The sequence below is a fragment of the Sciurus vulgaris genome (assembly GCF_902686455.1).
Source record: "Sciurus vulgaris genome assembly, chromosome: 2".
Lineage (NCBI taxonomy): Eukaryota > Metazoa > Chordata > Mammalia > Rodentia > Sciuridae > Sciurus > Sciurus vulgaris.
The window spans coordinates 139,030,839-139,058,262 of NC_136462.1; the positions used below are offsets into that span (position 1 = coordinate 139,030,839).

Sequence of the window (27,424 nt, forward strand, 5' to 3'; positions counted from 1 at the left end):
CCATTTTGAGTTTAGTTTCGTGCATGGTGAGAGATATGGGTTTAGTTTCATTCTGTTGCATATGGATTTCCAATTCTCCCAGCACCATTTGTTGAAGAGGCTATCTTTTCTCCATTGCATATTTTTGGCCCCTTTGTCTAGTATGAGAAAATTGTATTTATTTGGGTTTGTGTCCGTGTCCTCTATTCTGTACCATTGATCTACCTTTCTATTTTGGTACCAATACCATGCCGTTTTTGTTACTATTGCTTTGTAGTAGAGTTGAAGATCTGGTATTGCAATACCCCCTGTTTCACTCTTCCTGCTAAGGATTGCTTTAGCTATTCTGGGTTTCTTATTCTTCCAGATGAATTTCATAATTGCCTGCTCTATTTCTGTAAGGTACGTCATTGGGATTTTAATTGGAATTGCATTGAATTTGTATAGCACTTTAGGTAGTATGGCCATTTTGACAATATTAATTCTTCCTATCCAAGAACATGGAAGATCTTTCCATCTTCTAAGGTGTTCTTTAATTTCTTTCTTTAGTGTTGTATAGTTCTCATTGTAGAGGTCTTTCACCTCTTTTGTGAGATTGATTGCCAAGTATTTTATTTTTTCGAGGCTATTGTGAATGGGGTAGTTTTCCTAATTTCTCTTTCTGAAGATTCATCACTTATGTATAAAAATGCATTGGATTTATGGGCATTGATCTTGTAACCTGCTACTTTACTGAAATCACTTATGAGTTCTAAGAGTTTTCTGGTGGAATTTCCAGGTTCCTCTAAATATATAATCATGTCATCAGCGAACAGGGATAGTTTGAGTTCTTCTTTTCCAATTCGTATCCCTTTAATTTCTTTGGTTTGTCTAATTGCTCTGGCCAGAGTCTCAAGAACGATGTTGAATAGAAGTGGTGAAAGAGGGCATCCCTGCCTTGTTCCAGTTTTTAGGGGGAATGCTTTCAGCTTTTCACCATTTAGAATGATATTAGCCATGGGCTTAGCATAAATGGCCTTTACAATATTAAGGAATGTTCCCACTATCCCTATTTGTTCTAGTGTTTTGAGCATGAAGGGGTGCTGTATTTTATCAAATGCTTTTTCTGCGTCTATTGAAATAATCATGTGATTCTTGACTTTAAGTCTATTAATATGGTGAATTACGTTTATTGATTTCCTGATGTTGAACCAACCTTGCATCCCTGGGATGAAACCCACTTGATCATGGTGCACTATCTTTTTAATATGTTTTTGTATGCGATTTGCTAAAATTTTGTTGAGAATTTTTGCGTCGATGTTCATTAAGGATATTGGTCTGAAATTTTCTTTCCTTGATGAGTCTCTGTCTGGTTTAGGTATCAGTGTGATATTGGCTTCATAGAATGAGTTTGGGAGGGTTCCCTCTTCTTCTATTTTATGGAATACTTTGAGAAGTATTGGAATGAGCTCTTCCTTAAAGGTTTTGTAGAACTCGGCTGAGAACCCATCTGGTCCCGGACTTTTCTTTGTTGGTAGGCTTTTGATGACTTCTTCTATTTCAGTACTTGAAATTGGTCTATTTAAATTGTTTATGTCCTCCTCATTCAGTTTAGGCAATTCATATGTCTCTAGAAACCTGTTGATGTCTTCGAAATTTTCTATTTTGTTGGAGTATAGATTTTCAAAATAGCTTCTAATTATGTTTTGTATTTCCATCCTGTCTGTAGTGATATTTCCTTGTTCATTCCGAATTTTAGTGATTTGGGTTTTCTCTCGTCTTCTCTTTGTTAGTGTGGCTAAAGGTTTATCAATTTTGTTTATTTTTTCGAAGAACCAACTATTTATTTTGTCAATTTTTTGTATTGTTTCTTTTGTTTCAATTTCATTGATTTCAGCTCTGAGTTTAACAATTTCCTGTCTTCTACTACTTTTGGTGCTGTTCTGTTCTTCTTTTTCTAAGGCTTTGAGCTGTAGTGTTAGGTTGTTTATTTGTTGAGTTTTACTTCTTTTATTAAATGCGCTCCATGAAATAAATTTCCCTCTAAGTACTGCTTTCATAGTGTCCCAGAGGTTTTGATATGATGTTTCTTTGTTCTCATTTACCTCTAAGAATTTTTTAATTTCCTTCTTAATATCTTCTGTTATCCATTCATCATATAATAGCATATTGTTTAACCTCCAAATGTTGGAATAGTTTCTGTGTTTTACTCTTTCATTTATTTCTAACTTCAATCCATTATGATCTGATAGAATACATGCTAGTGTCTCTATCTTCTTGTATTTGCTAACATTAGCTTTGTGGCATAATATATGGTCTATTTTAGAGAAGGATCCATGTGCTGCTGAGAAGAAGGTGTATTCACTCTTGGTTGGATGGAATATTCTATAAATGTCCGTTAAGTCTAAATTATTGATTGTGTTGTTGAGATCTATGGTTTCTTTGCTCAATTTTTGTCTGGAAGATCTGTCCAGTGGTGAGAGCGGCGTGTTAAAATCACCTAGTATTATTGTGTTGTGGTCTATTTGGTTTCTGAAATTGAGAAGGATTTGTTTGACATACATAGATGAGCCACTGTTTGGGGCATAGATGTTTATGATTGTTATATCTTGCTGATTTATGCTTCCCTTAAGCAGTATGAAATAACCTTCTTTATCCCTTCTGACTAACTTTGGCTTGAAGTCCACATTATCGGAAATGAGGATGGATACTCCAGCTTTTTTGCTGAGTCCATGTGCATGGTATGTTTTTCCCCATCCTTTCACCTTTAATCTATGGGTATCTTTTTCTATGAGGTGAGTCTCTTGCAGGCAACATATTTGTTGGATCTTTCTTTTTAATCCAGTCTGCCAGTCTATGTCTTTTGATTGATGAATTCAGGCCATTAACGTTCAGGGTTATTATAGAGAAATGATTTGGTTTCCCGGTCATTTGGTTCATTTTTAAAATTTTGTTTATTTATTTGTTTGACACAACTTGTTTCCTCCTTTATTTGACAATTCCTTTAGGATAATTCCTCCCTTTGCTGATTTGCTTCTTTGTTTTTCATCTCTTCCTCATGGAATATTTTGTTGAGAATGTTCTGTAATGCTGGCTTTCTTTTTGTAAATTCTTTTAGCTTTTGTTTATCATGGAAGGATTTTATTTCATCGTCAAATTTGAAGGTAAGTTTTGCTGGGTATAAGATTCTTGGTTGGCATCCATTTTCTTTCAGGGCTTGAAAAATGTTGTTCCAGGACCTTCTAGCTTTTAGGGTCTGGATTGAAAAATCTGCTGATATGCGTATTGGTTTCCCCCTGAATGTAATTTGGTTCTTTTCTCTCACAGCCTTTAAAATTCTGTCTTTATTTTGTATGTTAGGTATTTTCATTATAATGTGCCTTGGTGTGGGTCTGTTGTAATTTTGTGTATTTGGAGTCCTGTAAGCCTCTTGAACTTGATTTTCCATTTCATTCTTCAGATTTGGGAAATTTTCTGATATTATTTCATTGAATAGGTTGTTCATTCCTTTGGCATGTTTCTCTAGGCCTTCCTCAATCCCAATAATTCTTAAATTTGGCCTTTTCATGATATCCCATAGTTCTTGTAGATTCTGCTCATGATTTCTTACCATCTTCTCTGTTTGTTCAACTTTGTTTTCAAGGTTAAATATTTTGTCTTCAATGTCTGAGGTTCTGTCTTCCAGGTGTTCTATCCTATTGGATATGCTTTCTATGGAGTTCTTGATTTGGTTTATTGTTTCCTTCATGTCAAGGATTTCTGTTTGGTTTTTTTTTCAATATCTCTAACTCTTTATTGAAATGATCTTTTGCTTCCTGTATTTGCTCTTTTAACTGTCGATTGGTGCGATCAATCAATGCTTGCATTTGCTCTTTCATCTCATCATTCAATGCTTGCATTTGCTCTTTCATCTCCTCGTTTGCTTCTCTGATCATTTTAATTATGTACATTCTGAACTCCTTTTCTGTCATTTCTTCTGCCATGCTGTCATTGGGTTTTATTGATGTAACATCTAGATTTGTTTGCAGCATTTTCTTTCCTTGTTTTCTCATGTTGTTCAGATATCAGTGGACCGCTGAGATATTGCAGATTTCCTCTGTTGATTTACAATGACCCTGAAGATTTCTATATATATCCCCTCTTAGCCTTCAGTAGGCTGAAGTCTTGGAGGAGGTTGATAATGCGGTGCTCCACAAGGAAGCTGCCTCTCTAGGAGTGGTGGCCTTCAGGTGGGGTATATTCCCTGCTAGTGGGCAGAGGTGCCTCCACTTGTTGACCAACGGTCATCCAAAGGGGACCTAGGCTGTGGGCTGAGGCAAGGCCTGTTTGGGCCTGAGCCTCTGGTTTTACCGTCCTTGTGGGAAACCTCACCCAGCAGGGAAGACTCACCCGGTGGGGAGGTCTCGCTGGTCAGTTTCCTCCTAGAGGTTCCCCTCAATTTACATCTACTGCCTGGGCTGGGCTGCCTTCCTCTGCAAAGTTTCCAGGGGCCCGGCCCTACCTCCTGGGCCTGGGAGCCTCACCCTTCGCAGATGAATCTCCTTAGGCTGCCCCTCCTCAGAGAATTTGTCCATAGGCCTGGAACCTTCGCTCCGCCCTAAGCCTGTCTCTGTGCGGCTCTTCCACCCAGAAGCCTCCTAGATCCTGGGACCCTGTTCTGCACCTAATCGCCTGGCTGCGTGGCCCCTCCTCTGAGCAGCCACCTGTGGCCCCGAACAATCGCTCTGAGTCCCAGAGACCCGCCACAGGCCTCTTCCTCCAGACAGCTGCCCAGTATGCCGGTGCGGTCACTAGGAGTCCAAGAAACTCACTTCGTGCCTCCTCCTCCCACCAACCACCCGTAGCCCGGGGCAATCAATCACTCCGAGTCGAAGTGACCCTGCCCGTTCCTCCTCCTTCTCCAGATAACCCCCCGGGTGTTCAGGAGCAGTCCCTCTGAGTGGCTCTGAATCCACGTGACCCGCTGCACGGGTCCTCTGGGCCACCGCCCGGAGCTCTGGTGTGGTCCCTCAAGACCAAGCGTCCCACCACGCTTCTCCTCCAGGCAGCCCCCCTGTGTTCAGAAGCTGTCACTTTAAGACCAAATAACTCACCACTCGCCTTCTCCTCTGAGCAGCCGCCTGGAGCGCTAATGCAGTCACTGCTAGTCCAAAGGACCCGCCGCGCTCCTTCTCCTCCTTCTACTCCTCCGGGCAGGCCCCGGGGTTCAGAAGTGGTCAGGGTCCAAACAGCTCGCCACGCAGCCCCTTCTCTGGCAACCGCCTGTAGTTCCCGTATAGTCGCCCGAATCCAAGCGGCTGCTCCTCTTCCTCCTCGTCCTCAGGGCAGGCCCCGGGGTTCAGAAGCGTCGTTCTGATTCCAAACAGCTCGCCGCGCGGCTTCTCCTCTGGCAACCGCCTGCAGCTCTGGCGCAGTCTCTCGGAATCCAAGTGGCCACGCTCCTCTCCTCCTCCTCAGGGCAGGCCCCGGTGTCCTGAGTCCACACAGTTCTCCCCGCCTCTCCTCCCCCGGGCAGCCGCCGGAGCCCCAGTGGCTGCTCCGAGAGTCCCAGCGCTGTGCCGACCGGCCTCCTCTATGGCGCTCCAGCGGGGGGAGGGGCGTCTCGCCGGCAGTTCTACTTCACAAAGTTTCCTGCGTTCCGGGACCCCCGTCCCATCCGGGATGCCCCCCCAGGGGGTGAGAGTCACCCGGCTACTTTGAGTTGGTCCCAAGCGTCTCAATATCTCCTCTCTTGAATCCTGAGTTCTGGAGCAACACGTAATGCAGCCACCCTCTAGGCCGCCATCTTGAAAACCTAATTTCTTTCTTTAGTGTTCTGTAGTTCTCATTGTAGAGGTCTTTCACCTCTTTTGTGAGATTGATTCCCAAGTATTTTATTTTCTTCGATGCTATTGTGAATGGGGTAGTTTTCTTAATTTCTCTTTCTGAAGATTCATCACTTATGTATAAAAAGGCATTGGATTTATGAGCATTGATCTTGTAACCTGCTACTTTACTGAATTCACTTATGAATTCTAAGAGTTTTCTGGTGGAATTTCCAGGTTCCTCTAAATATATAATCATGTCATCAACGAACAGGGATAGTTTGAGTTCCTCTTTTCCAATTTGTATCCCTTTAATTTCTTTGGTTTGTCTAATTGCTCTGGCTAGAGTCTCAAGAACGATATTGAATAGAAGTGGTGAAAGAGGGCATCTCTGCCTTGTTCCAGTTTGTAGGGGGAACGCTTTCAGTTTTTCACCATTTAGAATGATATTGGCCATGGGCTTAGCGTAGATGGCCTTTACAATGTTAAGGAATGTTCCCACTACCCCAATTTTCTCTAGTGTTTGGAGCATGAAGGGATGCTGTATTTTATTGAATGCTTTTTCTGCATCTATTCAAATAATCATGTGATTCTTAACTTTTAGTCTGTTGATATGGTGAATGACATTTATTGATTTCTGGATGTTGAACCAACCTTGCATCCCTGGGATAAAACCCACTTGATCGTGGTGCACTATCTTTTTAATATATTTTTGTATGCGATTTGCTAAAATTTTGTTGAGAATTTTTGCATCGATGTTCATTAAGGATATTGGTCTGAAATTTTCTTTCCTTGATGTGTCTCTGTCTGGTTTAGGTATCAGGGTGATATTGGCTTCATAGAATCAGTTTGGGAGTGTTCCCTCCTCTTCTATTTTATGAAATACTTTGAGAAGTATTGGAATGAGCTCTTCTTTAAAGGTTTTGTAGAACTCGGCTGAGAACCCATCTGGTCCCGGACTTTTCTTTGTTGGTAGGCTTTTGATGACCTCTTCTATTTCATTGCTTGAAATTGATTTATTTAAGTTGTGTATGTCCTCCTGGTTCAGTTTAGGTAATTCATATGTCTCTAGAAACTTGCTGATGTCTTTGAGGTTTTCTGTTTTGTTGGAGTATAGATTTTCAAAATAGCTTCTAATTATGTTTTGTATTTCACTCGTGTCTGTTGTGATATTTCCTTGTTCATTCTGAATTTTAGTAATTTGAGTTTTCTCTCTCTTTCTCTTTGTTAGTGTGGCTAAGGGTTTATCAATTTTGTTTATTTTTTCAAAGAACCAACTATTTATTTTGTTAATTTTTCCAATTGTTACTTTTGTTTCAATTTCGTTGATTTCGGCTCTGATTTTAACTATTTCCTGTCTGCTAGTACTTTTGGTGTTGGTCTGCTCTTCTTTTTCTAGGGCTTTGAGCTGTAGTATTAAGTCGTTTATTTGTTGATTTCTACTTCTTTTGTTGAATTCACCCCATGAAATAAATCTTCCTCTAAGTACTGCTTTCATAGTGTCCTAGAGATTTTGATATGATGTGTCTTTGTTCTAGTTTACTTCTAAAATTTTTTTTTATTTCCCTCCTGATGTCTTCTGTTACCCATTCATCATATAATAGTGTATTATTTAGTCTCCAGGTATTGGAGAAGTTTCTGTTTTTTATTCTGTCATTTATTTCTAATTTCAATCCATTATGATCTGATAGAGTACAAGGTAGTATCTCTATCTTCTTGTATTTGCTAACAGTAGCTTTGTGGCATAAGACATGGTCTATTTTAGAGAAGGATCCATGTGCTGCTGAGAAGAAAGTGTATTCTTTCTTTGTTGGATGGTATATTCTATATAAGTCGGTTAAGTCTAAATTGTTGATTGTGTTATTGAGATCTATGGTTTCTTTATTCAATTTTTGTTTGGACGATCTATCCAGCAGTGAGAGAGGTGTGTTAAAATCGCCTAGTATTATTGTGTTGTGGTCTATTTGATTTCTGGAATTGAGAAGGATTTGTTTGACGGACATGGATGAGCCAATGTTCGGGACACAGATATTTATGATTGTTATGTCTTGCTGATTTATGCTTCCCGTAAGCAGTATGTAATGTCCTTCTTTATCCCTTCTGACTAGTTTTGGCTTAAAGTCCACATTATCTGAAATGAGGATGGATACTCCAGCTTTTTTGTGGTGTCCGTGTGCATGGTATGTTTTTTCCCATCCTTTCACCTTTAGTCTATGGGTATCTCTTTCTATGAGATGAGTCTCTAGCAGGCAGCAAATTGTTGGATTTTTCTTCTTAATCCAATCTGCCAGTCTATGTCTTTTGATTGATGAGTTCAGGCCATTAACATTCAGGGTTATTATTGTGATATGATTTGTAATCCCAGTCATTTGACTCATTTTTGTTTTTTGACATGATTTGGTTTCCCCTTTATTTGGCTATTCCTTTAGGCTAGTTCCTCCCGTTGCTGATTTGTATCATTGTTTTTCATCTCTTCCTCATGGAACATTTTACTGAGAATGTTCTGCAATGCTGGCTTTCTTTTTGTAAATTCCTTTAGCTTTTGTTTATCGTGGAAGGATGTTATTTTGTTGTCAAATCTGAAAGTGAGTTTTGCTGGGTATAAGATTCTTGGTTGGCATCCATTTTATTTCAGGGATTGGTAAATGTTGTTCCAGGCCCTTCTAGCTTTTAGGGTCTGGATTGAAAAATCTGCTGATATTCTTATTGGTTTCCCCCTGAATGTAATTTGGTTCTTTTCTCTCGTGGCCTTTAAAATTCTGTCTTTATTTTGTATGTTAGGTATTTTCATAATAATGTGCCTTGGTGTGGGTTTGTTGTAATTTTGTGTATTTGGAGTCCTGTAAGCCTCTTGTATCTGGTTTTCCATTTCATTCTTCAGATTTGGGAAATTTTCTGATATTATTTCATTGAATAGATTGTTCATTCCTTTGGTTTGTTTCTCTAAGCCTTCCTCAATCCCAATAATTCTTAAATTTGGCCTTTTCATGATATCCCATAATTCTTTTAGATTCTGTTCATGATTTCTTACCATCTTCTCTGTTTGGTCAACTTTATTTTCAAGATTGAATATTTTGTCTTCAATGTCTGAGGTTCTGTCTTCTAGGTGTTCTATCCTATTGGTTATGCTTTCTATGGAGTTTTTAACTTGGTTTATTGTTTCCTTCATTTCAAGGATTTCTGTTTTTTTTTTTTTTTTTTCAATATCTCTAACTCTTTATTGAAATGATCTCTTGCTTCCCGTATTTGCTCCTTTAACTGTTGATTGGTGCAATCATTTAATGCTTGCATTTGCTCTTTCATCTCCTCCTTCAATGCCTGCATTTGCTCTTTCATCTCCTCGTTTGCTTCCCTGATTGTTTTAATTATGTACATTCTGAACTCCCTTTCTGACATTTCTTCTGCTGTGCTGTCATTGGGTTTTATTGATATAGTATCTAGGTTTGTTTGGGACATTTTCTTCCCTTGTTTTCTCATATTGGTCAGATGTCAGTGGGATTTTTTGATATTGCAGAATTCTTCTATTGGCTTATAGCGTCCCTGTAGATTTCCAGTGTATCACCTTCCTCCCTTCAGTAGCCTGAAGTCTTGGAGTAACTTGATAATGCAGTGCTTCCAAGGAAAGCTGCCCTTACCCCGCTACTGGTTCCAGGACTTGGAGCTGGCTCTGTGTGGAAAGGCTCTCACTGGGGGGCCTGCTCCGAGAAGCTAGCCTGCAAAGGCGCTGCCCACTGGAGGGGGCCGGGCTGCAGGCTGCTTGGGGAAGTCCCTGGCTGCCCTGTCCTGGGCCCTGAAGCATCCTGCGGGCAGGAACTCGCCACCCTGGTTCAGGGACTTGAAGCTTGGTTCTGTGCAGAAAGGCTCTCACTGGGGGGCCTGCTCAGAGATGCTGGAGAATCTGGCCCTGTGGGAGGAGCCCATCGCTGGAGTGTGCAGGGCTGCCTGGGGAAGACTCTAGCTGACCTACCCTACTCTAATAAGCCACCCGAATCCGGGCCTGCCGCCCTGGCAGTGCTTTACCGGGTGGAGGAGACTCACCCCATGGCCCTATTTTAGTCCGAGTCTCTCAATGCTTCCCCTTTTGAATCCTGGGTTCTGGAGCGACTGGAGATGCAGTCACCCTCTAGTCCACCATCTTGGATTGCCCCATGCAAAAAGCCTGTGGCCAGGGGGGCCGGGGGGCAGGTCCACCTAGAGAGGTCTCTGGCTGCCTTGCCCTGGTCCCAGAGGCTGCTTGCAAGTCGGAGGTCTCCGCTGGCTTGGGGATTTGTGGCTGGCTCCCGTGGCTCTGTTTTAGTCCGAGTCTTTCAATGCCTCCCCTTCTTGAATCCTGGGTTCTGGAGCAACTGGAGATGCAGTCACCCTCTAGTCTGCCATCTTGGATCACCCCGTGGAAAAAGCCAGATATTTTCTTTTATTCTTCCTACCTTTGCTTTTATGTTTAAAAAGTCTTTGCATATACCTGCATGAGATCAGTACTACAACCTATATTTTCTACTAGTGTTTTTGTGGCTCCTTTTAGTTTTAAAAGCATTTAAACCTCTCATTTCTCTGGAATTCTTTTTAGTCCATGTGGTAAAAATTTATTTAATGAAATCTCTTTTTATTGTATATTTGTATGTTATTGGATCCTTTTCGAGTTTTTATGTTTTACTTCATTACTTTTTTGTCTTCATCTCTTTTCCCCAAGACCTTCTTTTTAATTATAATTTAAGGAAATGTTTTCATAATCACTAATGCAAGTTTTTCCTCATTCACATTAGTTATCTGGGTTATGTATCCCTGTTTGTTATTTAAGAAGTCATCAAATTCTAAAATATTCATTAGTGGGTGGAGATTTGAGGTCTTTTAATATTGAATTTTCTCATGTAGAAATAAACTATGGCTTCTCATTTAATTTTTTGTATGACCTTCTGTAAAGTTAGTTTCTTCAGGTGATTTCTCACTATAGTCTTAATTTTATTCTGTGCTATTGGGTGTGCAATCTTCCTGTTACACTTTATGACAGTTTACTGACCAAATTTATTTATACATTTTTGTTTTTTACTTGCTATTTGACTGATTTCCTATTCAAACAATTTTGACAGTTTGGTTATTATTTTTACTTATAAATTTATGCATTCTTTTCAGTGGTAGGTATCAAACTCAGGGCTTTGCTCATGCTAAGTAAGTGCTCTGCCACTGAGCAATTTGATTCTAGATATAGGCAGATAAGATTTGATTTTAGATACAGGCAGATAAGATTATTATTTGCAAGTAATGATCTTTCTAGCCCCTTGCCAAAATTATATAATTTCTTTTTTTCTGTCTTATTGCAAAAGATGAGAACTTCCAAATCATGTAAGATATTCATCATTAGGAATGCTTCCTACGTTTCAGTATTAAGTATGAAGGTCTGAATACATTGTATTTTTGATGAGCTCTGACTTTCATACATGTTTCTAGATTTAACTTTCAGCCTCCTTTCCTGAATTTCTTTCTTTCTTTCTTTTTTTTTTTTTTTGCTGAGCCTGTTGTGTGTCTCTCCCATCCTTCTGCCAAATCCTGAATAAGTCTTACTGTCATTTACTCAAGAGTGTTCACTGTGCGCAGACATCCCCTGCTTATAACCACTGATTCTTCTTTCGAAGTCTAAACACCCTTCGTTTACCGATAGAACTCTCCTTTAATTCTCAAACATGTTAAAAACATGAACTGTTCTTGTTTTATTTTAATAAATCATATACAACTCATCAGACTATTTTCTGCCAACTTAAAAGTTAGTGTCTTGCCTAAGATTTTTTGTTTTCCCATTTTAAGAAAATGCTAAAGTATTTTCTCACATAAAAATTATCATTTAATTTGAATTTGCTGACTTTTTGCCAGTGAGAAGTAAAAATAACCTGGGATTTTGCATATGCCTTGCAAAAAGGATTGGTTCCTTGGGTTAAAACAATTTGTGAAAAGAGACCGAAGGGAAACAACAGCAACAGTTAGCAATAGTGCTGGGGTTGTGTAAAGGATGTAGATTGATGAGTACTTTTGGGGTAGGCCAGGCCTCATAAGGGTAAATCCTTGGAGATGTCATTGTATCACCCTGACACTCCACGTCTTCACCTCTAAATTGCAAGATAATGCAAAAATTAGAGACAACTTCTATAAAACATTTAATTAGACATCTATCACATTTAAGTCACCTGGTAGATTCTATCTATGGGAAACTATTGAATCTATTTGGTTTGAAGGTAGGTGTATGTGCCATGCTTTAGATAACAAATGAAAAGCAAAGATACGCTCTATCATGACTTTCTACATAGAGCTAATCCCAAGCATACTCAAAAAGTTGCAGATTTAGTCAAAAGCATGTGCTCTACTTGGGGTGTGGTTAAAGGGCTCCCAACTTCTGCCCAAGAGTGGGAACTCTATCTTCTTTTCTCTCCTCTGGCGTGGCCTTGTTCTTGACTGCCCAGTTTCCTTGGACCCTGCCTCCTGTCCCATGCTAAATGGAGCAAGCCATGTTAAGGTTGAGATTCTGTCTTCCTCTGAGGGAGACATTTGATAATGCAATAAATTGAATTGTTGTAGCCATGTGTAGCCTGCATTTAAGAAACTTATAGCACTCCTTAGTTTTTCCAGCTTGCTAGCCTAAGAAGCACTCCTATTACTACCAAACTTCAGTGTTAAGGAATCAGAATGAGAATTTTCTTCTATCATTCCTAAAAGGAAGATAGAGATCTGTATTTTTTTTTTTAATGTGGTGGGAGGTATCTGCTTTATTATTGTTTAAAATCAATTATCCTTTACTTCATATTTTTTTCCTGTTGTTTATTTTATCTGTCCTGCTTTCCCAGAGGGGCAGAATTAAGGCCCCCATTTGGTTTTTATTAGCGTAATCAGTTAATAGCTGTTCTATAATGCTTTACTTATTGTGTTAATTTTCTGTAGTTATGTCCAGAGGCAGCTTCCTGAAAGACCACATTAAAAAAAATAAAAAATAAAAGACCTAACTTACTTCTTTAATGGATTCAGTTACCATTTATAGTTTCAGCTAAGATTTTTGAATGCTATTGATCTATAAAGTCATGCTATTGATCTATAAAGTCATATATATGAACTATAACTAGTATTTTAAAATTCATCTGTGGTGAGTCTAAACATTTCATTAGCATCATCATGTGCTAAGCCTAGTGTCTCAGGTGACTTTAGTTTATTACACCAATTCTTTGGATTTGTCCTGAGTATGTCAGGGTTGTTAGTGTGTGCTAGCATCATGTATTCTATCCTAGTCACTTCAGTTTTTCTATATGTTTAAATTCTGAGACCTGGGGACCATTGTCCACCATGTTGGGGATTTTAATGGAAATGTATCCTATGTGGACATTGGTATTCAAAGGACTAGTTCTCAAATTAAAATGGAGCTTCCAAACAGACCGTAGCGACAAAGTAACCTATGGATAACAAAGGAGATATTTGTGATAAATGTGATAGATGAGGCCAACAAGTTAGGTTGCATTCTGAATTTGATAAATGTACTAGAATGAAAAGAACTTGACTCTTAGGTCCACATCATGAGTTCTAGACCTTCCTCTAACATGAACTGACTTTCTGGGTCTCCATTTCCTCTTCTGCAAAATGAAGAATTGAGATGAAAGTTGTTAAGTTCTTCTCAGCCTTTGCTCTCTCTGAGATGTTCAGTCTGTGATTGCTCTGTGTAATCACTCACTGAGGGAGGAGCATTAGCAGGCATTGGATCAGGATTAGAATGGGTCTCATTCATGGAGTCTCTGGAGATGAGCATGGCACTTGATACAAAGTAGGGCCTGTCAACACTGTATAGGTTGAGCATACCTTATTTGAAATGCTTAGGATGAGAATTGTTTTGGATTTCAGTTTTGTAATATTTGCATACACATAATGAAATATTTTGGGAGTGGGATCCAAATCTAAACATAAAGTTCATTTGTTTCATATGCACCTTATGCACATTATCATGTACACATTATGCACATAGCTCGAAGGTAATCTTATGCAATATATTTAGTACATATGCATTTAACTGTGACTTGTCACATGAGGTGTGGAATTTTCCCCTCACTGCATCATGTCATTGTTCGAAAAATTATGGATTTGGGAGAAATTCAGATTTGAGATTCTCAGATTAGGCATTTTAACCTGCAATAAATTGGTGTTGATGATGAAGCACAAGTAAAATTCCAGTTTGAGAACAATTATTCATAACAGCTATGAGAAAAAGTAGAGGCCTAGACTGCAAATTGTTGGGACCAGCTGTGTGGTCCTGGGAAAATTACTGCACTTCTCTCAATATTTTTTCCTTCCCTCATCACTGAATGGTCTGGGGAAGACTCCCCAAGAAGCTTCTTACTAAGAAAAGTCAATGACCCTATAAGAATTTCTGGCCATGTAAAGCAAATAAAAAAGTTCAGATGTTCTACCATCTCCAGTGCCCAGAGCAGGTAGAGCAAGTTATCAGTGATTTAATGCTCACTAGGAAGAAGTTCACAAGGTTATATGGGGATGGGCTGAAAAGACGACAGGGGAACTGTACGCTAAAGTTTGACTGGGGATTTTATGCAAAGAAGGAAATGAGGTCTTCTGAATTGCCTGTTATTAAGGAACAGAATGAATTAAATGCTGGGTTAAGCCAATTCAATGCTGAGCTCTAAGGTTCACCATCTGCTCTGGCTATTTCCATATCCTACCCACAGTGATGACGTTTGACATCTTTCCCTTCAGGTAATGCCATCAGAGGAGATAATGGGTGGCAAAAGCATATTTGAAAGGAAAAGAGAAAGAGTTCACATACAATTCAATGGAAATATTTGAAGGCATTTCAAGGAGGAATCTGAGAATTAATTACAAAGTTTGAAAAGAAAGATTTTTAACTTTGATCTGGTTTTCTTCTGTAAAGCACTTTGGTACATAATTCTTGACGTGCTAAGCCACAAATTCAATGTCTGGACCTGACTGCTTTCATTTGTGTCTTGGGGCTTCTCCTCCTCTAAAAAGAAAGTTAAAAATTTAGGATGATTTTTTTTTCCAGAGAAATTAATGCATACATCATTAGTTGGTCAGCTCCCATAAAAATTACAGCAGCATAGAATAGCTCAGATTAAGTGCTAGGTTTAAATCATGCAAAGGCCCACTTAATATCAGTACCTAATTAAGAAATCTGTAACATTGGTAGAGAAAAACTCTATGAAGGTGTGACTGGAATTTTTCCTTTCAGTTGCTATTGGGGATTTTAATGGGAATGTATCCTACATGGACTTCAATAGTCATAGGACTAGTTCTCAAATTAAAATGGAGCTTCAAATCTGAGCATGGGGACAAACTAATTTACCTGAAAGGTAATAAAGGAAATTCTTACCTAAAAATAAATGTTATAGAGTGCCTCAATCTTAGAGTACATTTCCCCTTAGTTTTTTAAACCTGAAATTTTTCATGGTTCATATGTATGAACCTTGCTCCTTGAAGGTAGATGATGGCCATTATTCTTTCTTTTGCATGTCAGTGCCTAGGTTCCCACTAAATGTTTGTGAAATAGCAGAATATAAATATTTTGTTAGTTTTTAGGAGTTATTGCTAAGCATGGTGCTCTGTCATGACACATTTTCTCTCCAATAAGTAGATGGATGGGTCACTTGTGCACCAATTAGGAAGCACTGCAAAATCAGGTTATAGGCTGAATTTGGTCAATGCTTGTCCATCCTTTAAAAATTGAGAAACTTCATTTCAATATAAATTTCTGGATTCCTTTGAAATTTCTGAAGTTGTGGCACAGTTTGATTCATGGCTCCCCATGGTAACAATTGACTGGGGTCCAAGAGTTGCTATTCCCATTAAACAAGGGCTCCTTTTCTGTCAGTCACCATTAATAAATGTGATTGGTTCCATGTTGGGTTGCATGTTGAAGTAGATGAATGGACTGAATCCCCTGCATAAGACTGCAGGCTGACTTTACTTTTTTATTTTCTAACTTTGTCTGTGGGATAGGCCCTGCTATAGTTTGTACCTGGGGTGTCCCCAAAGGTCCACTTGTTAAAGGATTTGTTGTCAACCTGTGGTGCTATTGGGAAGTGCTGGAACCTTTAAGAGGTGGGACCTAGTGGAAGGAAGTTAGGTCATTGGGGGATGCATCAAAGATGATATTGGAACCCCATCCTTTCTTTCTCTTTCCTTTGCTTCCCAGTCACCATGAACAATCCTTCTTCATGTGTTGCCACCATGATGTATGATGCTGTGCCCAAAGCAACCGGACCAAGTGACCATGGACCAAAACCTTTGAAACCATGAGCCAAAATAAATCTTTCCTCCTTAAAAGCTGATTTTCTTAGCTATTTTGTAACACTAATGCAAAACTGAGTAATATAGGTCCTCACGATTGGGTTACAGCATTTGGTTATGCATTTCTACTGCTGTTGGATTTGAATGAGTTAAAGATCTAAGGGTGAGCTTAATTGTTTTCTCCAAGACTCACAAAAAAAGAAGGCAAGACTGCAAGTACTGGACTTGGCATGAATCTAGTGTGCATATTCCTAGTACTTCAATGTGGCTCCAGTGGGAATTGAGCAGGATCCAAGCACTAAATAACCCTAATGATATCGGGTAGGAGCTCATCAGGGAGCTGTTCGAGAGTTTGTCAGAGCATATTAAAATACAATACATTCACATAATCAGAAAAGGTACATCAGTCCATCTGTCTATACATTCCTTTCTGATATTAAATTTATCCAGGGACTTTTGAAAATTATATCATCTACCCATACCCTCTTCTTTAGTGAATAAAAATGTGGACAGAATGGAAAGAAAATCAGAATAATGCACGTTGGTGTAAGTCCTGTAATTGAAATCATTATTGCTTAAAACACTGTTGCTTTAATCAGCTCTATCATAAATCAATGCTTTGCAACTAGTGAAGGTTTAAAATAAAGTGCTGTTAAACAAATTGGGCCTCTTAAAAGGCATGATGCAATTGGAGAGCCTCTGAAAATGAATAAAAAAGTGCTTTCTGAATGGATATGCTGGTTCTAGCATTTTATCTTCCACTTAATTTAAAAAAATATATTACCTGGTCCTTTCTTAGAAATTACATATTGGAGGTCTATAATGGCCAACACTTTAACCCATTAAAAAAAATTTACTCCCAGGAACAGTTAATATTTGACGTTTAATTGCTTTTTCTTGTTGGAGGAAAAAAATATGTTTCTTTCCTTCCTTTCTCAATTGACTTTCCAAAAATCACCTTCTGGGTTATAAAGATGAAGAAGAGTAATTGATTTCAAAACCTCAAGTGTACGTACGTGGGTATGCATACACATGTGTGTGTGTATGTAAATAATATCTCCAAAGTAGCAGGAGCTGATTCTTCTCTCCCAGCAATTCTGCAATGTGGATGTTACAATTGCCATTTGACAGATGAGGTGACAGAGGTCTAAAGAGGTTACAGAGGAAGTCAGGGTCGAGAGTTTATTCCATCACCAGGTTGCGTGCTTCTGGGTGTGCTTCATACCCAGGCATGGAGATGTTAATGAAACCATGACAGAACTTCATGTCTGTCGTTCCCATCTTCAGGCAGCTAACTCTTTCAGCCTGTTTAGCTATTCCCAGATTCTGGGATTTAGCCTATAATGTCATTCTACCTACAAATGTTGATGGGAAACTGTGATTTGAGCCTTTAATGTGAGTCCTTTGTTTAATGGAGCTAGAAGAAGCAGTGGAACCATTCTTTATCTGTCATATTGACTTAGAAGAGATTTCTCTTGAGAGTTTTGTATGGATGACCAAGGAGGTTAGTCCTCTTCACATTGGAACAATGCCTATATAGACTTCAGACAAAATTTCTGACTTGTTTTAAGAGAAAAAGGAGGTCAGCTGGAAATTGGTGGAAACAATGAGGAAAACCATTTGTTTGGTTGCCTGAAGTTAGAAAATTTCCATTTCAAGATTGTTGGCCTCTTCCCTTTCTAATGCAGCAAATTCACTATCAAAGGTCAAAGTGTTCTCTTGTTTTCTTTTATTTTTTTTTCTCTTCCCACAAAACCAGGTAGTATTTAGTCTCTTGAAAAGCTGTACAAACCAACTGCTCCTCTACACATTATCCCTTTCAGAGCTCAGGTGATATGCCTCATTGGGTTACACCTCCCAAGACTTGTGGTCAGATGAGGCTGTGTCATTCTGCATTATTCTATCTTGTGGGAAACTATTTATATGTTGGCTCTCCCAGGTCCCCTTCCCCCGGGAATGGTTTTGCATGCACCATCTTCACACTGGTTATTGAAGTTGAATCACTTGTCTTCATGGGACCAATGGACATCAGGCAGAAAACCAGAAAGTCAATCTTCCCCTCTGTGATTTCACTCAACTGGAAAACAAATTTGCAACCGTGGGATAACATGTTTCTGAGATGTGGAGTGCAAATACTCCGAGAAAACTCTTGAAGCTGACTGAACAGGGAATGGAAATATGCGTTATTCACAAAATCCACGCCCCCCCCCCCCCCCCCCCCCGAGTTCTAGAAAGAAAAAAGCTTAAATATGCCTTTTAAATATTTTTTCCTTTTCTTTCTTTCATCCCTTTTTTCACTCCTTTTTGTCTTTTCCACTTCTTAAAATTTGTGATTTAATAATAATTCTCATTTTTTTTACCAAGGAGTGGTGAAATGGACACACTTATACTACCATGATACGATATATTGGGAAACTATTCATAGTGCGCATCAATAGAGTCATGCAACATTCATGAGAACTGTAATGGTTCAGATGAGGTGTTCCCAAGAAGCTTATGTATAAGACAATGCAAGAAAGTTTAGAGATGAAATGATGAGTCATGAGAGCTTTAACCTAATCAGTGCATTAATCCACTAATATGGATCAACTGGGCAGTAACTATAGGTGGATGGGAAGTAGCTAGAGGAGGTGGATCACCCAAAGTGTGACTTTGGGGTTTACATTTTGTCTCTCTGCTTCTTGGTGCCATGTGTTGATCTTCTTTCCTCCATTGTACTCTTCTGCCATGATATTCTGTCTAATGTTGGGCCCAGAGCTATGAAGTCAGCTGTCTATGGACTGAAACCTCTGAAACCACAAGCACAAATAACCTTTTTCTCCTATAATTGTTCTCACTGTGTCTTTTGATCACAGTGACAAAAAGATGTCTAAAACAAGAACAATTATAAGGAAACAGGAAGTGCACCTCTGATACTTAAACAATCATAATCAAAATGTGCATCATCATCATAATAGATACCATTTGCTTCCTTAACATGTAACAGGCTCTGAGTCAATGCTTTTAGGCATTGTCTCTAGGTTTAATCTGTACATGGGTTTTGTGTTGTAAATATTATTATACTTCCATTTTACAGATGACAAAAGAGGCATGGGAGGGTTAATTGGTTTATCTGAAGTCACATTGCTAGTGTGAGACATCAACCTCATCCTGCCTATATGGTTTTAACACTTAAAATAACTTGGAATTCCTTATAATATGTGGTTAATTTGAAGGGAAAAAACATTAATAACAAAAAATTTAAGCTATACTCTATAAAAAACACATGAAAAAGTAAATAGGAAATCTTAGAACAAAAGGAAATAGGCTAATTTGTAAAAGCTTGTCTGTAACCAGGTAATAAAATGATTAGTAGCTATCTGAAGTAAATTAAATGTTTCAAATCTTTCCTCTGGATGAGAATTCTACACTATATGAATGATCTTTAGCTAAGAGAATCTAATTGCTATTTTGCCAAAAAAGGCCCAAAGAACAAATCTTACATGTAGGCCCAAATGACTGTGAGAGGATTTCATCTAGATTCATTGGGGAATTTCCTTTTGGAATAAGACCTAGACCAATGTTTCTTAACTTATTTTGTATGAAAATGTATCTGAAAATATTAATGGAATATGTGGTCTCTTTTTCAGTCCAGAAAAACATCTATATTAACATTATCCATCTTGCTGGATATATGTTGACTTTTATTCAAGGATCTTAGAAATTTTTTAGATTGATTGCTGGCTTGAGGGAGTAAATTAAAATTTCCCTTTCTGTCTTGACTTGCAGACTATTTTTTATAACAGCTTGGTGCATGTCCTTTTTCTAATAATTCAAGCATGAACACACTTTCTTAGGAATGTTGTCAATATCTGGATGACTAAAGATCATAAGGTAAGTAACTATAATGAATAATTTAGTTCAACATTTTCATTAATATGATACCATGTTATCATAGAACTTGTATCTAGATAGTTGTCTAAAAACTGCCTTTTTTTGTTTTCCTTGTTAGGGTTAAAAAAAATGTATGGCTTACATTACCAAGAATAAAAGGTTGCACCAGGCAGCATAATTGACCATGTGACAGAGAGAAGATGAGCTAGGTAAGTAGACAGAATTATGAATACCAGTTTTCTTATCACACCTATAAAGTTATATTTTTGTTAAACACATATTTATTAAATGCACAAGCATAAGGAAGAAAGTTAGATGGGCTCGAAAAATGAGTGAATGATGCTTTTGTATGATATGCTGGGATTTGGCAGTGCTCAGGCAGCCTCCACGCACCATTGGCTGTGCTACTACTAAGATTATAGCAGGAGCATGATTTCATTCCATGAAATATTTTCATCAACTAGAAAAAGGGAATTATATTTAACATTTCTCAAATTGAAGATTTCTTAGGTCCTGTTCAAGACCTGCAAGAGGGAGTGAGAAATATCATGTTTAGAGGTCACTGGGCCATCTACCCTAGCAACTTCCGTTTGGCAATGGTCTCTGCCTGTGTTACAGAAGACAGCAAAAATATAAACCATCATGCATCTGACCAATTATGCAATGCTCCATCAACAGAGGGAAATTCCTTCCTCACTTCAGCTGGTGAACAGTTATGCCCCGGAGCCCAGGACGGACATGCCTTGTAACTTTTTAACCTAGTTAGTGTAACTGCCAGTATTATTCCCATTCATATAAATGTCTAATCCTTTTTTGAATCTTGCTAGACTATTTGCCTCAATAATATCCTGCGGCAGTGAATTCCACAGGTAGATTATACGCTGCTTTAAAAAGTATTTCCTTTTCTTCATTTTAAATTTGTTGCCTTTTAACGTCACAAAATGACCCTTGCTCTTGTGTTAAGTGGCAGGAGATAAAGGCATTTCAAATTAAGCTTTAATTCTCCCAAGCATTCTCTTTGCTGTTATTAAAATCCTATCTTCCATGGATATTTTCTATTGTAGCACTTGTAGTCTTGATTAAATGAGATTTTTTGAGTTAGTGTTTTTTCACTACTTTGGATACATTGGGGATGCCAGAAAAGAACCCTCCTTAATATTCAATGTCATTTATTGGACAAATATTTACTGAGCACCTATTTTTGAAGGAATTGTTTTAATTTTGGAGAGATGGCCTTAAGTAAGATTGGGTTCTAATTTAGAAGGACCTAATTTTCTAGAGGAGACAAGCAGTAAAATATTGAATAAATATGTGAGCTGCCTGGTTTCAGATGGGATTAAGTACAATCAGCCTTCCACATTCATTGGTTTTGCATTCTCAGGACCAACCAAAATTCATTTCTTGTCATTACTATCTAAATAATACAATATAATAACTATTTATATAGCATTTACATTGTATTGGGTTTTCTAAGTGATCTAGAGGTGATTTAAAGTATCTGGGAGGAAGAGGTGTATAGCTTAGAAGAATTTTATATAAGGGACTTGCACATACTCAGATTTTGATTTCCATAGGGATCCTGGAACCAGCCCCCATGGATACTAAAGGAAAACTATACTGTGGGAAAATTTTAAAAGTTCCTGGGAAAGGATGTCAGAGGTCACTTTAGTTTACACCATCAGGAAGTGACTTTCTGAAAAAGGGACAGTTGAGACTGGCCACCAATAAGTCATCCATGTGAAATACCTATGAAGGTGAGCAATGCTCAGTAGTAGTTGAGGCTCAATCATTTGTTGAGTGCCTGAATGAGTTGAGGTTGAGAAGAAAAGTTCCAGAAACCATTCAGACAGTGACTCAACAGGTCCAGGAGTAATGTATTTTGTACTCCTGTTGTAACTCCAAAGATTATCAGAGTAGAAAAAGCAAGAGATTTAGTTAGTGAGATTCACGTTTCAAGATCTGATCATGTTCCCCAGTAACCAGCTGTTTGACCTTGGGCCAATCACCTAATTGCTCTCATGCAAAGTATTCTTCTTTACAAAAATGGGAGAGCAACTTCTTTTCCTCATGGGAATTTGGGGAGGGTAATATTATGTGGATGTTCTTTATAAGCTGCCAAATGGTGTGGAGATGTTGGTTCTTCTTGCAGGAATCAGGTGTTCTCAGAACTCTGTACTTTGGTTTCTCATTCTTTCTTTTTTCCCTTCCTTATTTTTTGAATGCCCAATTACATACCAGCCTCTGCTCAAAGTCCACCAGTGGCATCCATAGTATTTAACTTGCTGCCCCAGAGGTGGATTAAGCAGGGTAGATTTATCTTGCCTCATTCCTAAGGACTTTAAAAATGGAATCAGATGGAGAAGTTGCTTGTTGATACCGTGAACTGGATATGGATTTAAAATAATGATTGCTTTTGTTTTTGCTTTTGTGTATTTTTGTTTACTGCTTTGTCTTCTGGGCCAGGTCAACCAAACTTCTCTATATAAAGACAGAGTCCCTGCCTGAAGTTCAGAGAATCTTCCCAAAAATTCAGGACCAGTTGACATGATCTGATTCCCTGAGTTCAACTTCCCTCTGTGCTCTAGCATGGTAGGTATATACCATTTTCTCACATTGCCTCTTGAAGTTATTCCTTTTAATTGCCCCTTACTTTTTTTTTTTTTTTTTCTGTTTAGGCAATTTAAAATAGAGGCATGTGCAGCTCTGCATAATAATGTGTTATAAAGGCATTTCAAGGAATAAATTATTAGGATTGTTTACATGCATGGTTCAAATTTACTGGCAAATTGCTTAGGTCTTGGTTTTATGAGGTAGCTGCCAGTTAGGCTCCTTCTGAGTAAGGCTCTGAAATAGGAGAAGTTGCCCTTTGCTGTCCCTCACCAGTACTTCCTCTGCCTTGTTCCTGCCCTTTCAACACCTCCCTTCTTTCCCACCCCCAAATAACTCTGTGGAGCTGTCAGGCTTTTTGCACCTTAATGTGAAGACACTTTGTGGGTCCTCCCCAGACCTGTGCCCAACAAAGGTGAGGTGTGCAAAGGAATAAATCTTCAATGGTATAATTTTAGATGCTGTGGTAACTGGGAAGGGCAGCTATTTTTGGCTGTGGGGCTTTCTCCTTGACCTGAGATGATACCGCTTTGCCTGCTGCAGCGTGGTCAGCCAACCCTGCTTGTGGTCCCTTTAGTGATATGTCTACCATTCCTGGGGGTGGCTTATTTCTTTCTCCACTGAGCATTTCTCTTCTCATTTAGAGTTCTGTGTGCAAGCGAATGCATCTATTGATGTGTGCCCATTTTGGCTTGTTACTGTCTGATGACACTCCAAGGTAGTGGTCCAACATCCCTGGGAGCATATAGAGGGAACTGACTCCCTCCCACAGAGGAAGCAGACTCCCTTCCACATAGGAGGTAGAGAAAAATTGCTGGTCCAGTTTCTGTGTATCCCTCAGCCTCCATGCTTTACTAGCTGCTCAGTGACGGTTGTATGAGTCACTACTTCTCTGAGCCAGGCAGGTCTCCAGGCCACAGCGTCAGAACCTTCCCACCTAGTCTGCCTCACTGAAAGTTGTGTGTTCACAGTGGCTCTTCTGACCACCCTGCTTGTTCTCTTCCCACTCAAGCTCCTGATGCAGCCGCTGTCTGCAGATCCCCTATACTGCCTGGAAAGGGAATTTAGCACTGCTGCAGCACATGGGTGGAACTATGAGAAGATTTGAAGGGGGCCAAAACTAACAGTGCTTCCAGATGAGGGTGATATTAGAGCCAAGATCATCACTGGGGCAGGGTATCTTGTTCTTAGTTTTACAACCTAAAAAGTACACAGAAGAGTCGAGGATCATTCGGGAAGGAGGGGGAAAAAAAACAGGAAAATGGAACCAATTTGGAAAAAAAAATAAAGACTTGAGTTTCTTTATGCCCAAATACAGAAAACAGAGGATTTTTTTTTTTTTTTTTTTTTTTTTTTTTTTTTGGTGTGGAGAGAGAACAGGATCTCTGGATGATAGTTTTCTTCTCCATTTCCCATAGCTAACAATTCTAGATTTGGAGAGAGAGAGAGAGAGAGAGGAGAAAGGAGGGGGGGGGGAGAGAGAGAGAGAGAGAGAGAGAGAATATGAGAATGAGAGCAAGAAAGGGTGGGAGAGAGGGAATGAGAATGTAAGGAAAGTATGACCAAGGAACAGAATATGGGGGAGGGTATGATTAAAAGGGAGAAAATGATGGAGATAATGTTGCCTTTCCATATCTGCTACAGAAATAAATTTAGTAGAAATTTATTTGGAACCAACCATGTCTGGTTCACTTATCTTTCTGCACAACAGATCACCCTGAAATTTATTAACTGAAAACCACAGCAATCATTCTATCATTATCTGTACTGGTTCAGAGCGTTGACTGGGATCAACTGGGTGACTCTCATAGTCTATGGAGTCTGATGGTGGTTGAGGCTGGAGCCGTCTCTTAAGACTTCCTCCCTTGTGTGTCCTGTGGTTGATGCTGTTCTTTGATGTGACCTCAGGTGGACAGCTGCAGGAATCATTGCACATGGTCTGAGCTTCCTCATGGCATCTCATACTTGCTCTTCTTACATGACTGCTCAGGGGTCCAAAGATGAGTGTTCCAAGAAAACAAGGTACAAGCTGAATCTTCCTTTTCACTCATATCTTCTACTGATCCCCAGTCACTGAGGTCAGCTCACACTCCAGGTTTGGGCACCAGTCTCTGGATTTCAAAAGTGTTAAAGAACTTGTGAATGTGACTTAAAACTGCTAAAATGTCCAATCACAGTGTCAGCTGCTTCCAACATCCAACTTCCAGGCCTTTCCATCTATTTGTAGCTACAAAATTTTATCAAAGATTCAGTGGAAGGTAATGAAATATCCATTTGCCAGGGGAGTGAGATGATAGAAGTGTGCTTACCAAGCAGGGCTCAAGATGAACACTATGTGCTCAGAGATCATAGGCAGAGTGTAGGTAAGAAGACTGGTTATCACTGGAGAGTACTGAAAGCCAGCAGGATGCAGTGACACCGTGGCCAACATCTTCTAACTCTGAAGTGGGTTTGCCAGTTTTATTCAAGTCCATATGTTTGTTCTCCATAACTTACATGCACTTTTCTCTTCTGCCTCACCTGGCTCCTACCAATTGCTCTTTCTTTTGACTGCAGTATTCTACTATGGTCCAAAAGCTCTTCTCCATCCTTCATGCCCCTGGGTCATGACTTTATCCTTTGGGGCATAAAGTCTCATCTCCTTCTCTGCTTATTTTTTGCTCCATTACCATCTTTCAGGTCACTGAACTTCTCTCTGCTTTTCTTGTCCATTCCTCAGTTGATTGCTTGAGATATGCCTTTTTATTTTGTTTTCTTCTTTTATGGCCACTGTCTCCTGCCTTTTAAATCATATCCTGTATTTGATGAGTCTTGCCTTTCTTCCCAATTCTGATCTGTCTTATCCTAGGAGCCTGTTGCACAGCACAGAATGACAAGACATCAGGTCCTGGTGCACAGAATGTCTGGCACCTCTACCAGATACACATAGCCATCTTCCTGGGGTTGTGGAGAGGGGGCTTGCTCTAGGCCAAGGACTTTCAGGTGAGATTTGCTGTACCACTTCTCACCTTGCTTTGGTAAGCATTTTTTACATTCCATCATCACTAAAAATACTTTTCTCTTCATCTAGGCTTTTAGTCTCCAAATACCACCCACTGTGGAATTCACTTTTTAATCCTCATATAGGCTGGGTTTCTTTTCTTCTCCTAGTATAAAAGTGATAGGTATCCACTACAAAAAATTTAGAACCCATAGAGAAGTAAAAATTAAACAAACATTATAGATAGAAAGATTGTTAATACCTTGATGTGGGGTCTTCTTTCCTCCCCTCCCTCATTACATTTATGCTTTTTATTTTTTTGGTACTAGGGATTGAACCCAGGGGTGCTTTATCACTGAGCTACATCCTCATCCCTTTTTATTTTTTATTTTGAGACAGGATCTCACTAAATTGCTGAGTGTCTTGCTAAATTGCTGAAGCTGGGCTCTAACTTGTGATCCTCCTCCCTCAGACACCTGAGTCGCTGGGATTAAAGGCAAGCACCACTGCACCTGGTTGTATTTATGGTCTTTTAAAGACAAAAAATAGCATCCATTCAGGAGGTCAGTACTTTCCTCCAAGCAAGTTGTTGCTTTGCAGAACCAGTTCTACAGTGCTCTATTTCCTGGCAACAGCTGATTGGAATGGGGCTGGACATCTGGCCCCCAAAGGACTGGTATCTGCTCTTTCCTTGAGAGTAAATCAGATGGCACCTGGGACTAGAGCTCTATCACATGGAGATGGGATTAGTATTTATACCTAGAAACCAAAAGCTTAACTGGAGAGGATTGTTTGTAAAAGATAAGTAGAGGAGACAGAAGCAGAGGAGGAGAGGGCAGAGTTACAGGGGAAGAGACTCCTTACATGCTGGTATCATTCCTGCAGTGACTGGTGTGGGATGCCTTGTTCCTCGATTCATATCTGTCTTCAATGGGACTTTGAGATTTCCAACTAACAATGCCTGTGCAAGATGAACTATTTGTCTAAATCTGCTTTCCTCACTGAATAATGTATCATAATTTTTCTATATGTCATATATTCTGCCAGATTAGAATTTTGATGGGTGCATAGTGATTACTGTCAATATCCTGATATTTATGGGAGAATGCATTTAAGGGGTGAAACTTGGACTCTGTTAAATAGTACTAGACTCAAATGCCTTCCCTGGTCCTTGTTTGCTGTATGATTTGGACAAATGAAATACCCTCTGTCTTAGTTTCTTTGTCCATAAAATAGTATATAATGAATCTTAAAGTTCCAGCACATTATCTGTCACAAAATAAGAGTTCAGTAATGCCACCTGTCATTACTAATAATCATAAACCTGTTCTTTATTATTGCTCATATAACAACCCCACTAATTTCTACATGATTTAAATAGAACTGCAGTGAACATCCATACAGCTGAATATTTGTGTATGATTATTCCTTGAGCTAAATGCCTACAAGTTAAAATACTGGATCAAAGACTGAACATTAAAAAAAGGTTTAAAACAAGTTTTGTAATGTTATCTTTGATCTCTTCTAAATTTTCCACCATACTATCTTTTAGTATCTTCTTCTTGGACACAGATTTGAAGACAATATTTTTCCTTTTGTGTCCCAGATGTAGTCTGTGCTCACCTTCCAACAAAATTCAAACACTGTCACATCTGACCTTTGAGTTGGGACTCATTCAAATTAGACCAGTTAGCAATTCACTTACATGCCAGGTGCAGATTTTGTTTGTGTATAGACAAGTCTTATAGATTAGGTTTACATTTTGAGAACTGACACTTGTATTGAGGCTTTGCAGTCATACCAGAAAGAGTACCAAATGGTTCTAAGGAAGTCAGATATTGACTAAGACTTACAATAGTATGACATTATTTTCCTCCCTAGAAATTGGGACATCTGTAATATGAGCATTTTATTGTTC

General features: G+C 39.0%; 1 long non-coding RNA gene across 20 annotated transcripts in view; it reads left to right on the forward strand.

Moving 5' to 3' along the window:
* The window catches only part of LOC306654856, a 116,104-nt gene that overhangs the window by 31,287 nt on the left and 57,393 nt on the right, over positions 1-27,424 (forward strand). For 14 of the 20 annotated variants that reach the window (XR_013762079.1, XR_013762080.1, XR_013762081.1 and 11 more), the window contains 6 exons: positions 19,815-19,919; positions 20,038-20,128; positions 22,383-22,508; positions 24,435-24,548; positions 24,843-25,508; positions 25,906-26,002. This is a non-coding gene — a long non-coding RNA (uncharacterized lncRNA). Of the gene's footprint in view, positions 1-19,814; positions 19,920-20,037; positions 20,129-22,382; positions 22,509-24,434; positions 24,549-24,839; positions 25,509-25,905; positions 26,003-27,424 lie in introns of all 20 variants that reach the window. The other 6 variants (XR_013762091.1, XR_013762092.1, XR_013762093.1 and 3 more) reach the window with 5 other exon arrangements.